Source organism: Cryptomeria japonica, chromosome 10 (genome assembly GCF_030272615.1).
Source record: "Cryptomeria japonica chromosome 10, Sugi_1.0, whole genome shotgun sequence".
NCBI lineage: Eukaryota > Viridiplantae > Streptophyta > Pinopsida > Cupressales > Cupressaceae > Cryptomeria > Cryptomeria japonica.
In genome coordinates, this window is record NC_081414.1 from 532135918 (window position 1) to 532149800 (window position 13883).

A 13883-nucleotide genomic window follows, 5' to 3' on the forward strand; every position below is an offset into this window, starting at 1 on the left:
GAATCTTCCTCAAGTTGTTAGGCTTTTGAAAATAGAGGACCACGCTCTGATACCAATTGTTAGGATTCCCAAAGATACTGAGAGGTCGGGGGGGGGGGGGGGGGGGGGGGTGAATCAATATCTTGTCGGTTAACACTTTCTAATCTTAATAAACAAATTGCATTCCAAAACAGTGTATCGGTAAACTAGAAATACTACAGTAAATAGGATCAATAACCAAAACATAGAAAGCACACCATAACACAATATTTTTAACGAGGAAACCCAGTGTGGGAAAAACCTCAATGGGATTTGTGACCCACAATATTCACTCACTGGCTAATAAATGAATATTACTTACAATAGGGGCCTGCACATGGAAGGCCAATTGCCTAAAGCTCACTACTTAAATACAAAAGGGAAGTCTCACTAACTTACAAAAATGGATTATGCAAATCCAATATCATGTATTGCTTCGGTTCAACATCTACTATGCCAGGTTCAATACCGGTTTAAGCTCATACAACTTCCATAAACCTTATTCCAAAATCTGCCTTAATATTTGCATGATCGCATTTGCCTATTTCATACCTATATGATCTTACAATATCTCATACTCACATGAGTCTTATTACAATTCACCTTGTCGGCTTTACAAAAATATTTTACAATTAAATACAAAATATAATAAACAAAATCCTATTGGCTGGGGTGCCGGTAATCATCTTTGCCGCTGCCGCTGCCATAAGATTGTAAGGTTGCCATCAATGACAATACCTTCAATCACCTACAATTTCTCATTGGAGTGTGCATTTTCCAACAATTCTTGTAGTTCACTCTTCTTTCCTGATTGTAATATGGATTTATTTTGTAGTTAGTGAGGCTCCTTTTGTGATGAGCAGTGCACTCTAGGTTGTTGGCCTTCCTGGATGTGCAAGCCCCTCTTCATGTAATCAAATACTTACTGTAGAAGTATTATCAAACTGTGGGTAGGATTCCCACCATGGTTTTTCCCTTTACCAGGTTTTCCACGTACAAATCTTGGTGTTATCTTTTGTGGATGGTTGGTAAATGTTATGTGGATTATATTTGTGCTTAACTGTTATATCTGTTATTTTGGTATTTGGTTTATGTATTTGGGTAATAAGGTTTTAATGCTTAAAGTTCTATAATCTGTTAACAACTGATTCACAACCCCCCCATCTCAGTTGTTCACCGGTTATCTGATCTGTCTAACAATCTTGAGCTTGAACAATAGCTGCAAGCATGAGCTTCTCAACAGGAGACATTTTTCCAAGGTTGACAAGACCATCAAGATTTATAGGGATTTGAGGTGGGGTCATAGTAAACGGAGGAGTGATAATTTCCAGATCAACTACTTTGTTGCCCTTGACTACCTCAATGACCTTAGCCTATGCAATCACAACATCCCTTTCCTCTTCTCCATCCCCTTTATCTCATGCACCGGTGTTGCCACTTGGTGTAGTGTCATCCTTTTGGATCTCAGGTACTCTTGATTTGTCCACCACAAGAGGATTATCATCGGTCTCAACATCAAGTGATGTGTTACCTTGACCTTCTGGATGTCCCTCAGTCCGAGTTTCACCCTTCTGATCACCAAAAATACCTTGCTTTACTTTCGGTTGAGAAGACTTGAATGCACCTTTATACAGAGGATCATTCACAATCATCTTTTTCCATATGTCCTTTGTCTCCTTCCTCACCTCTTCCACTTGACCAATCATTAATCTGTTTACCCTATTTTTGCTTCTAAATTCTTTCTTGTTGGCTTCTTTAATAAGCCTTTTAACTTTATCATGAGTAACACAGATGCAAACATTTATTATCTCTCTTTCTTTCATTTCCCTGTCAATCTTGCTAGTTGTTAGCCTCCTTGCATCAATAATGATACAGATCCTTAGGGATACTATGCCCTAATTCAATCAAATTCTTGCTAAAGTTATGCAAGTATAAAACTACAACTTCTTCAACCTTCCTCTAATCTCCCTCGTCTAGATGTTCATAATAGGCTCCAAGATTCTTCAAGTTCCCATCAACAATTATTTCATTTATCAGTTGGTCTGTTAACAATGGAGGAACAACTGTGTACTTACCTTGTAGGTTACCAGACTCAAGATCTTTGTCAAGTTGAGTTTTGACACGTCTACCTCTTTTGGGTCTACCGATAGGGGCAGGTTCAGATTTAGCTTTCTTGCTTTGCTAGGATCCACTAGAATGCGACTTCCTCACCACTCCGACAAATTTACCTTTCTTCTTCGCCTTACCAGCTTCTTCCTTAGATTAGATCTTAGAGGCCACCAGAGATACAACAACATAAGTCCTCTTGGGCTTCTCCTTTTGCTTCAATACACCTTTCTTGGATGGGCTAGGTCTTGAAGATGATACCACTGGAGCAGGGGCATACTTGGTCTCTTTAGGTTTGACCTTGGAGGGAACCAGAATAACCTTGGGCTTCTTTGTTTCCTCTTTGGCCTCCTTTTGAGCATGTTTTCCCCTTGCCTACTTCACCTCCTCATGGGTGAATCCCATTTGCACTACCACCTCCTCTATCATATTTTTAACTTTCCTTTTCCTAACAAGTGTAGTGAGTTGCCTATGCAATTCAAGGTCTTTCTCCTTGAATGTTCCAAATCTTCCTTCTTTACGATCCACCGGTTGACTCAATAAGTGTTGAGCATATGCCTCGAGAGTGATAGGGTCAACTTCATACCCCATGGGCATGATCCACACTATCCTAGGTTTCACCACTTCCATTTGACATTGATCTTTGTCTACCATGAAGCAAATGGTTTGTTCATACTTTTCAACAATCTCCTTAGGGATCCTTTCTCTATTTTTAATTGCTTCTTTGAAAGATTTGAAGTATCCCTAGAGAGAAGATATTCTCATTGTAGCATCTCCAATTCCCCACAATCGCTCTTTAATTTGCGTCGCCACCAGTCTATCATAGGCCCATTAGAGGTTTCCTTTCACACTGGATATCTCATTCAGGAAATATAAGGCCAAGCAAATAAGAAGAGTTCCATATTTGAAAGTGTGATCTTTATCTTGCTTAATCTTCTTCAAATTGCGTATCAACTCATTCAAGAGGACTATACATAGACCATACCTTTTGTCATCTTTCAAAATTTGATAGGCTGAGTATATAACAATGCTAGAAATAGAGTTATGTTTGCTGGACTGGTAAACTTTATATCTGACCACCATAGATGCAAACTTCACATCATTCTCCATAATTTCATTTATGGTCATTTCTCTGCTGTCAAATTTGGAACCAGTAGTAGCTATCACTGTGTCATTCGATACTTTTCTCAAGCTAGGTACTTCATCGATTTTATTGAGGCATGTCACAGCTCAGATCGCCTATTTAGTAATCTTGTGGGGCCTGTCAAACCATATAAACTCATCATGAACTCGACTGAGAATGTTCGTCAAACAATGGAAACTGAATGAACTGCAAAAAACCCTTGTCTTGAAGAACTTTGTATTCTGGTTTAAGGTTTCCCAAACTGTTCACCAAGTGATTGTTATACAGGTTCAACATATCTATGTTACCAAGCTCCTTGAGATCATAGTGGATGTATGCCTTAATATCCTCATTGTGAAGCACGTCGTAGGGTACTAATGAAAATATACCTTCTACATCGTCTTCAATAGACTTAAAACCGTATTTCTTGAAAATTGGTCTAGCCATATCCTTGATCTCCACAACCAATGGGGTAGAAATACTAGAAGCTGAAGCCATTTTGAATTTAGGGTTTGTGGAAACAAACAGTCTGAACAGATAAATACCTTGATTTGCAACCGAGCGCTAAAATTCACTTTAGAGTTGCTGAAATCGCTGTTGAAATCACCAAATTGCTTCACCTTGCTTCTCTACACTATTTTCTTGATCACATTGTGACAAATGAAGTCGTCAAATGCCTTTTTAACCTTCAAAAACCTAATTTTCTATTACAATAAATGTTGCAACCAGTTACCATGATTTTCACAGAGTCGCTTATCAGAGCACCAATTCTTCTCTGAAACTTCTGGATAACATCTGCACATATGACTTGAGCCTTATGAAACCTTTCAAAATCGATTGCAGATCACCGAAGATGGGTTTCTTAGAATCTGCATGAAAATTTCCCCTTAAGGCATAAAGCACTAGTTATAGGATGAAGATCCTACACCAGATTCTGGTGTAGATCCATTTTCTGCTTTAGATTCATCTTTTCTGACTGACATCTTCTCATGCTTGTCTATGATCTCTTCCACCTTCGCCTTTCCCTTCTCATCTGATTTATTCTTGTCTATCAGGGCATTGTTCTTGCTTCTACAATACTTGACAATATGACAGGTTTTGTTACATGCACGACAAACAACATTTCTCTGCATAGGTTTGAAGTTCATCTGATTTGGTCTCATCATGTACTGGTTAGAGATATATCTAAACATCCGACAAGAATAGAACCTCTTATTTTGGAAGTTATTCACTACTTCTCTACACATATTTGACTTGTGACAAAAACTATTGCATATGAAACACTGACCGGTAAAGATAGGAGCATTATTCATGTTGTTCATTTCATTATTCATTTTACTTCTACATTGATTCACCATATGACCAAATTTATTGCAAGTAAAGAATCTACCATTGAATTTATGAGCATTAGGTTGTCTTACCAGAAGATTCTTGCTCTTCTTCATATCAGGTTTTACATTTCCTTGCCCAGATTCAGAGGATTCGCCTTTCTCAAATCCAAGTCCTCGTATGTCCTTTCCATATCTCTGACTCTCTAGCATCTCACCAAGCCTTGCAAAGATAGATTTGAATTTGGATTTGTAGTCATTAGCAATAGCAAGTTCATCCCTTAAGGTAGTGATTTGTCTTTCAAGTTATTGACCATTATTCCTTGACTGTTTCAACTCAAGCTTCAACTGATCATTCTCATAGGTAAGCCTGAAGCATTCATCAACTCTTTCCTTCAATGATTCTGCCAGATTTTCTTTATTTTTCTTCTGGTCCTCAATCTCCTTAATTAGTCTCATCACAATGGATTGCATCTCATTCTTCAAGGAATAATTCTCTCTCTCAAGTTTGTCAACTTCATTAGCTTTACCCTGATTTTCCATGATTTGATCTTCTTTCTCCTTCATCTTGTCCATCAATTCTTTCCTCTTTTCTCTTGAAGTGCTGAATTGATCCTTCAAGTCATTAATGAAATCATCAACAACATTTAGATTTTTCTTTAAAGAACTAGTCTCATTTTTGGTTGCATCAAGATCCTCAAGTGCTACACTGAGCTTTCTCTGAAAACCAGAATCCATTGATTCAATCTCCCAAACCTTCCTCAAGCGATTAAGATTCAGAGGAACTAGGATTCGATACCAATTATTAGAATTAGGGATCACTGAGAGGGGGGGGGGGGTGAATCAGTGATCTATCAGTTAGTATATTTTCAAACTTAACTTTAAACCATCAGAAGCAAACAAATGAAACTGAAATGCATAAACATAGAACAAACAACCACAAAAGCACAACACCGTATTTTTACATGGAAACCCAAATGGGAAAAACCATGGTGGGATTTGAACTCACAATATTACTCCATTATGTCCAGTAGAAAAACATAAATTACAGTATGGGAATGCACAAGCATTCAGACTCACTGCTCAAATACAATAAGGGCTACAACCTCGGAAGGCTCACTGCCTTACTGAATGATTACAATGATAAATTACAACAAAATGAACTCCAAAATAGTATCTACAATGCTTGGATGAGTTCCGGTTAAGTGTCAAAGATATTAATTGGATCACCTTTGTTGTTTTGCTATGCTCTGTCATGTTTATTATCTCAGTCAGCTACCAGATCAAGAATGTACACATGAAAGTACACTAAAATGGATTCTCGATCACTGCTCGCTCACATACGATCATACCATACACCAAAAAGATCATCTACACCAAAATTATATACCAGTAATCGCATAATAGATCATTTACCATGTCGACCTCCTAGTGTAACGTGTAGTCATATGTCAGCTTCACCGAATCACAAAAGATAAGTGTGGATCACTAAAACAATATTAAAATTATGTTTCAATGTCGGCACAATCAATCCAAACCTGATTCAATGCACTGCAATCACCAAAAAGCTTCTAGAACCAAAACTGGTCAGTTCATCCTGAAATACCGGTTAACTGACTACCGATTGACATCTGCTTCCAGTTAAGAAGGATTATGGCTACTAGATCAAATCTCCATGAAGAGTTGCCATAAATGACAACCCTAAACCAATAATGAACCATCAAAAGCCACTTGATGAGTGTCAATTGCTAATAAATGCATGCCTTCACTAGTGTAAGAACACAAAACTTCATCATGATTATTGAACTTTTATGCTCAAATCCTTGACTTCAAGTTTCCCCTCAATTTCCCTAAAGGTTTGTGCTCAATTGTAATTCTCTTGACGTGTAGAGATTGTAGAATATTCAAATGAGGGAGAGGGAGTTGTGTTTGTACACAACTTACACCTTTTTAGGTTAAAATTTTGAAGAAGGTTGACATTAAGAAGCACTTTACCACTCCACATTTTCTTGATCATTACAGAATCAAGTTTGGGCCCAAATTGATTAGACCATAGCACTAGGTGTCATAGTCTTGTATTTTTAAGTCAAAAATAAAGTTTGTGAGAATGTAATTACATTGGGCTTCTAGAACTAGCCATGCAATAATTGCAATCAATCATGAATCAGGGGCATGAGTTCTAACCACCAAAGTAAGCCCAAAATGATCGTGAAATTATAAAGCGATTACAATTTATGACACTACATTTAGCCCCCACTTTAGTGGGAGTAGGACCTTATGCTCATACTCTTGATAAAATATAGAATACAATAAAAAACTTTCATCAAGACATTAAAAGACAAGACAACACCAAGCCCCCAAAACATAGGCTTTTATTAGTCTAAAATATCTAGATAAAAGGAGAAACATGATCAACATAGTTACACATATACATAGAATATGTGAGAACAAAGAAGAGCTATGGCATCTAGGTCTAGTAAGGAGTTCTTACTCAGAGCCATAATAGAAGAGGCATTAGATCTAGGTATAGTAAGGGATGCTTACTAGGAGTCATGTTAGGAGGGCGAGAGTCAAATAGATCTAGCAAGGTGTGTTATGCCAGTTGATTCTTGCTAAAGAAGATTACAAAGTAAAATATTTATTTTCTAGATATAATCTTAAAAAAATGTGACCAAAAAATGGGTGTTCTACTATGCACCAAACATATCATGGTGTGTGATCAAAGTATACAAACCAAACCTGTAGTGTGTGCTCAATGTGTACAAACCAAATTTGTGGTGTGTGCACAAGGTGTAACATATAGTGGAGTGTATGCATTACCCATGTTAAAGAACCTACGTACACCTTATCAGGGGCAATTGCTTCAAGGTAGAATATGTACATTCAAAAGGTAATCATGTCACAATAATGGAATGCCCCCAAACATAGGAAAATCAAAGGAAATGGTTACAAGACATGAAAGAGGACATAAGGAATACACTATATGGGACTAGTATGTGCATCAAATAAGTTATGTATATCAAGTATAATTTTTTGGAATTGATCTCATCCCCCAAAGTTACTAGAACAACAAGAACAATGAAAGAAGAACACATAAGATGAATGTAAGTCCTTTTGGGTCAACATGAAAGAGACCAAAAAGATCTCAACACTTCACATTGCCTCCAAGCAAACAAAACAAAAGCACATTTACGACAAATACACATTTACAACATATAGAAGAAGTGAGATATAAATAGAGGAATGTTATGACAAGATTGGTCCCTCCATATGCTTGTGTGAACAAAGAAATCAAGTGTCATCCAAAGAGGTCTTAACAGACAGTAAGACACACCAAACATCATATTACAAGAGATCACTTTACATGGAAGCAAAAAGATAAAAGAAGGAATCTACTGCTTGAACGAGCTAATTTGGCAAATCATCCACATCTGAATCTTGCTTGAAACACCATTTAGGGGTGATAAAAAAATGCCAAATGAGCTACAAGTAGTATATTACATGGATCTATATTTAGTGACAAATAAGGGCCATGCTCTAATGATGAATCACAATATATGTCACTAGGAGCTCGAGTTAATGCTTTTGAAAATATGGAAGATAGATCATCATTAGTATTGTTAACATCCTCAACTTTATCATCATAATAATCATCTATATGTTGCCAATGTGAAGATGATTGATGTTTCAGTATAGTTGTCATTGATGTCAACGTATTGATTCTGTTTTCCATGCTTGGTTATTGCTCTAGATGTTCAAACTTATTGTAGATATATTTAGAATATGTTGGCACATTGTTGGATATTTCTTTGAGATTCTTTTCTCTTTTTTTGGTTGTCTAAAAAGTATTTTCCAGAAGTTTATGTTGTGTTGATGATGCTTCACTGACAGACTTTACAGAGCTCCACATTGCTCCTCATTTTTAGTTCTTTTGTTGTGTTTCTGGATTTATGATTCTAGTGTATGTATCTTTTATTCCGATTTGGCACATGTTGTTGTGCTTCAAAAGTATTCTTATTTGGTCCAATTAACCTCGAATGCTCTATCCTTTGGTCCGATGATTGTGGTATTTGGATAACATGTTGTTGCATTGTGGTGTGGTCCACTTTTTCATTCCTCTCCATAGTGAGAATGCTTAAGTGAAGACCTATTTTTTGAATTTTGTTTTATTATCTACTTGGCCAACTTGAAAAATCTATTCTAGAGTTTGGTATATATAAAGATCACTTGTAATGAAAAATAATGAAGAAGTTTTGTAGAAGGAAGTTGATTGTAAAAGGAAGATCTATCTTTGTAATCTGAAGTGGTAGATTAGTATGGTTGTTTACTGATGTTGTTTGTTACTAGTGGCAATGAGCCTAAGGTTTCTTCTGACATTGCAACAGAGTAACAGTTATGCCCCTTTTGTGGTGGATTCTTTCTTTCTTCTTCTGGGTAGTGAGACCTCCTTTTTCTGGTGGTTTTAGCCGGGCAATGAGACCACTTGCAATGAGCAATTCTGGTAGTGAACCATCTTGTTAAAATCACCTTAACCGATGTCACCCTAATAGGCAATTTTATTTTGAGAATTAAAATTCTCTGTGGTTTTTTTCTCCTTGGGTTTTCCACATCATATCTAGTGTCTCTTGTGTGTTCTTTTTTATATTATCATTTATTCATGCTTATGCAATCTTAAGTCTATTTTATTAGATCCGTTTTTATGAAAAATTTAATAAATTTTAATTGACAACTGATTCCCCCTCTCTCGGTTGTTTAGAACATTCAACCATTGGTATCAAAGCTTTGGTTCCTAGAAAGTGAGACTAACTGCTCGAGGAGATCCAATTTCACATAAATTGACTTTGAAGGATGTGACTGTAGTTTCTGGAAAGTAAAGATGTGAGGATATTTAATCTCTAAGTTACAAGACCTAGAAGGATATGGAGACTAAGTATTTGACAATGACAAATGGACCTACTACACCAGATGGGATTGAAGCTTATGAAGAAAATGAGTGAGAAAGGTATGCTATCTTTAGTGCTCTATCTAAATCTGAATTGGCGAATGTTGTTACTTTAGACATTTCCTATGAAGTTTGGGAAATGTTAAAAAACATTTATGAAGGAAATGAAAGAGCCAAGCTATCTAAGATGCAGATTGCTAAAGGAACCTATGAGAATTTGAGAGTGGAAGAAGGTGAAGGAGTTGCGATCTATTTTTAGGAGGTTGACATTATTGTAAATGAAATCCGAGATCTTGGTGGTGTTTTGGATGAGAAGTATGTGATAAAGAAGGTCATGAGAACCTTACTGGAGAGTTACAGCGACAAGATATTAGCTATTGAGAGACCTATGACCCAACAAAATTTACTAGAGAACAATTGTTTGGAGAATTGACTACATTTGAGATGAGGAAGTTTGGTAGAGACAAAGAAAAAATAAAAAACAACCTTTAAAGCATAAAAATCTATAAATGATGAGAGCCTAGATGAGATAGAAGCAAACTTTGTAAGAAAACTGAAGAGAGGAACCAACAAGTATAAAGGTATATTACATCTTAAATATTTTAAATGTAGAAAGATTGGTCATTATGCATATAGATGTCTGGAAAGAGGATCAAAATAGAAGTTTAAGGATAACAAAGTAAAATTCAATAAGAAATCCTTCTATGATAGAGATGATGCTGGTATATCTGATGATGAGTTAGATTATGAGGATGGTGATCGTTTGTTCATGGTAGAGAAAGATGGACCTAAATCTAATAACTCTAATATTGTTGAGACGGTTGCTTCAAATTATTGGAAATGGTTCTATTACCTTTGGTGGAAAGCATAACACTGACAATGTTTACTATGTAAAAGGATTGTATCATAATCCTTTTAAGTGTTGGATAGATGTGCGAAAATGGTTACAATGTTGTCTTTTAGGATGGTGGCTGCAAGATCTGGAAGAGATCCAAAACTATTATTGTTGCAGGGAAAAAGACTGGTAGAAATATGTATCAATTGGAAGCTGCTACAGGATATTGCTTATTATCACAGATCAACGAGAGTTGGCTTTAGCACCAGAGGATGTGTCATATCAATTTTTACAATTTGGTGAAGATTAGTATGATAAAAGTTGTGAGAGATTTACCAAGATTGACTAAATCAGATAACAATATTTGTAAAGAATGTTAAGTGGGAAAGAAAACAAAAGGAACATTCAAGGGAAAGGAACAATCATCTATCAGATTACAGGATTTGATACACACAGAGCTATGTGGTTCGACTAGAACAAGGAGTTTACAAGGTGATAGGTATTCCATGCTCTTAATTGATGATCATTCTAGAATGACGGGTTGCATTTCTAAGAGAGAAGTCAAAATCGTTAGAAAAGATCAATATTTTTAAAGATAGAGTTGAGAATGAAGAAGATAGATGAATTAAGTGTCTAAAATACAATAGAGGAGGATAATTTTTTTATGATGAATTTGATACTTTTTATGAGAAATATGCCATTAGATGGCAATTATCAACTCCTAGGACACCTCAACAAAATGGAGTATTTGAAAGAATGAACAAGACTATTGAAGAGATGACAATAACTATGATCAAGGAATCAAACCTACCGGAATTTTACTTGAGAGAAGCTATACACACTGTTGTGTATACCCTTAATAGTGTTTTATTGAGAAAGAAGTTTGGGAAGACATCATATGAATAATGGTATGGAAGGATCCTATTTGTGAGGTATTTCAAAGTTTTTGGAAGCTTTTTCTATATCCAAAGAGATGAAGGAAACCTTGGAAAGTTTGATAGTAGAGCAGATGAAGGTATATTTCTTGGTTATTCTATAAAGAGAAAATCTTATAGATGTTACAACAAGATATTGAACAAAATTGTTGAAAGTGCAAATGTGAAGGTTGATGAGAACATTTCAAAAGAAGTTAGTATTCAAGTAGGGTATGAATCTAATGAGGGAGAAGAATAAAGAAGCTCAGGTTGCTTCGACAACTATATAAAAAACCCCAAAGTATGTGTAGAAAAATCATTCTGAGAATCAAATCACAGGAGATAAAAACAAAGGAGTCATTACAAGAAGTAAAGTTGATGAAGAACAAGTTCTTTTGTGTTTACTTTCTGAGACCAAACCTAAGAGAGTTGAAGAAGCTTGCAAAGATTAGAATTAGATGAAAGCTATAAAGGAAGAGTTAGATCAAATTGAGAAAAATAAGACTTGGGAATCGATACCTAGATTGACAAATAAGAACATTATCAGAACAAATTGGGTATTCTAAAATAAGTTGGATGAAGATGGTTAGATTGTAAGAAACAAAGCAAGGTTGGTATGCAAAGGTTACACACAAGTTGAAGGAATTGATTTTGAAGAAACGCATGCTCCTATTGCTAGAATGGAGGCTATTAGGATGTTTTTGGCTTTTGCAACATATAAGGATTTCAAAGTCTATCAAATGGATGTAAATTCAACATTTTTGAATGGAGAATTAAAAGAAGTCTACATTGAACAACCAAACGGATTCAAGTTATCAGATGATTAGAATGTTATTTATAAATTGAGGAAAGTGTTGTATGGATTAAAGAAAGCACCTAGAGCCCAGTATGCAAGGTTAGATAAGTATCTACTGAATCAAGGATTTCAGAAAGGGTCTGTTGACAACATTCTCTACTTCAAAGTTGAATCAAGTAAGATCTTAATTATTATTGTTTATGTGGATGACATAATCCTTGGTGGCAATGATGATATGTGCAAGGAATTTGCTAGTGAAATGCAGAAGAAATTTAAAATTTCTATGATTGGTGAATTTAATTTCTTTCTTAGATTAGAAGTAAATCGGAACAGTAAAGGCATTTTTATTTTTTAGTCAAAATATGTTAAAGAACTGTTGAAGAAGCTTGGATTGGAGAATTCCAAACCAGTATTTACTTCCATGACTACTAGATGCAAGTTGACTAATGATGATAAATCTCCTAAGATTGATGCAAGCAAGTACATATCAATGATTGGAGGATTGTTATACTTGACCGCTACAAGACAAGATATCATGTATGTTGTTTGTCTTGCAACCAAATTTTAGCAAGAACCAAAAGTGTCACATGTTGCATTAAAAAGGATATTTAGATACTTAAAAGGAACAAAAGATTTCGATTTGTGGTATCCCAAAGCATTAGAATTTACTCTAAAAGCTTATATAGATGTAGATTGGGCAAGAAGTGTTGATGTTTAAAAAATTACAAGTGGTGGAGTGTTTTTTCTTAGCTCCCAGTTAGTGGCATGGCTAAGTAAGAAGTAGGACTTTGCATCTTTATCTATTGTGGAAGTTGAGAATATTGTAGCTCCTTCATGTTGCACACAGGTACTCAGGATGAAACAAACATTGAAGGATATTGGTGTATTGTTTGATGAACCTATCTCAATCATGTGTGATAATACAAGTGTAATCAATATTTCTAAGAACTTGGTTTTGTATTTCAGAACAAAGCATATTTCTATTCGGTATCATTTCTTGAGAGAAAAAGTAGCGGATAATGAAGTAAAACTTGAATACGTACCTACCAAAGAGTAAGTTGCAGATATGTTTGCAAAGGCATTGTGCAAATTTATTTTTGAGTATCTTCGACAGTTGTTAGGGGTTATTCCCCTTCCTAGTTTGAACTAAGTGCATTTGGCAGTGCATTAGTCCAGGACAATCCATGCATATATCTGTCTAGGTTACTGTTTGGGGCTTCCTCTTACAGAGAGAAAAGTGGTTTTATCTACCTTTATCCTTGATGTCAAAGGGGCAGAAGTTTTGGGAAGTTCATGCTTGATAAGCTTGAGAAGTTTGGAGAAGTTTTGTAGTGTATAGTATTTCTTTCTAAGGGGGAGAAGTGTTTTTGAGAAAGTGATTTGAACATGTTGTTGGAGAAATTGTTTTTCATTGACGAATTTTGTCAACAATTACGAAGGGGGAGATTGTAGCAAATGTGAAAATGATTGATGTTTTAGTATGGTTGTCATTATGTCAATATATTCATTCTTTTTTCCATGCTTGGTTGTTGCTTCGAATTTTTAGACTTATTGCAAATATATTCAAAATATGTTGGCACATTGTTGGATACTGCTTTGAGATTATTTTCTCTTGGTTTGGTTGTCTGAAAAGTATTTTTTGGAAGTCTGTGATGTGTTGATGATGCTTATTTGAAAAAGTTTGCAGAGCTCCGCATATTCAGTTCTTTTGTTGCATTTTTGGATTTACGATTCTAGTGCATATATCTTCATTATTCTTATTCGACACATGTTGTTGTGCTTCAGAAGTATTCTTATTTGGTTCGATTAATCCCAGATAAT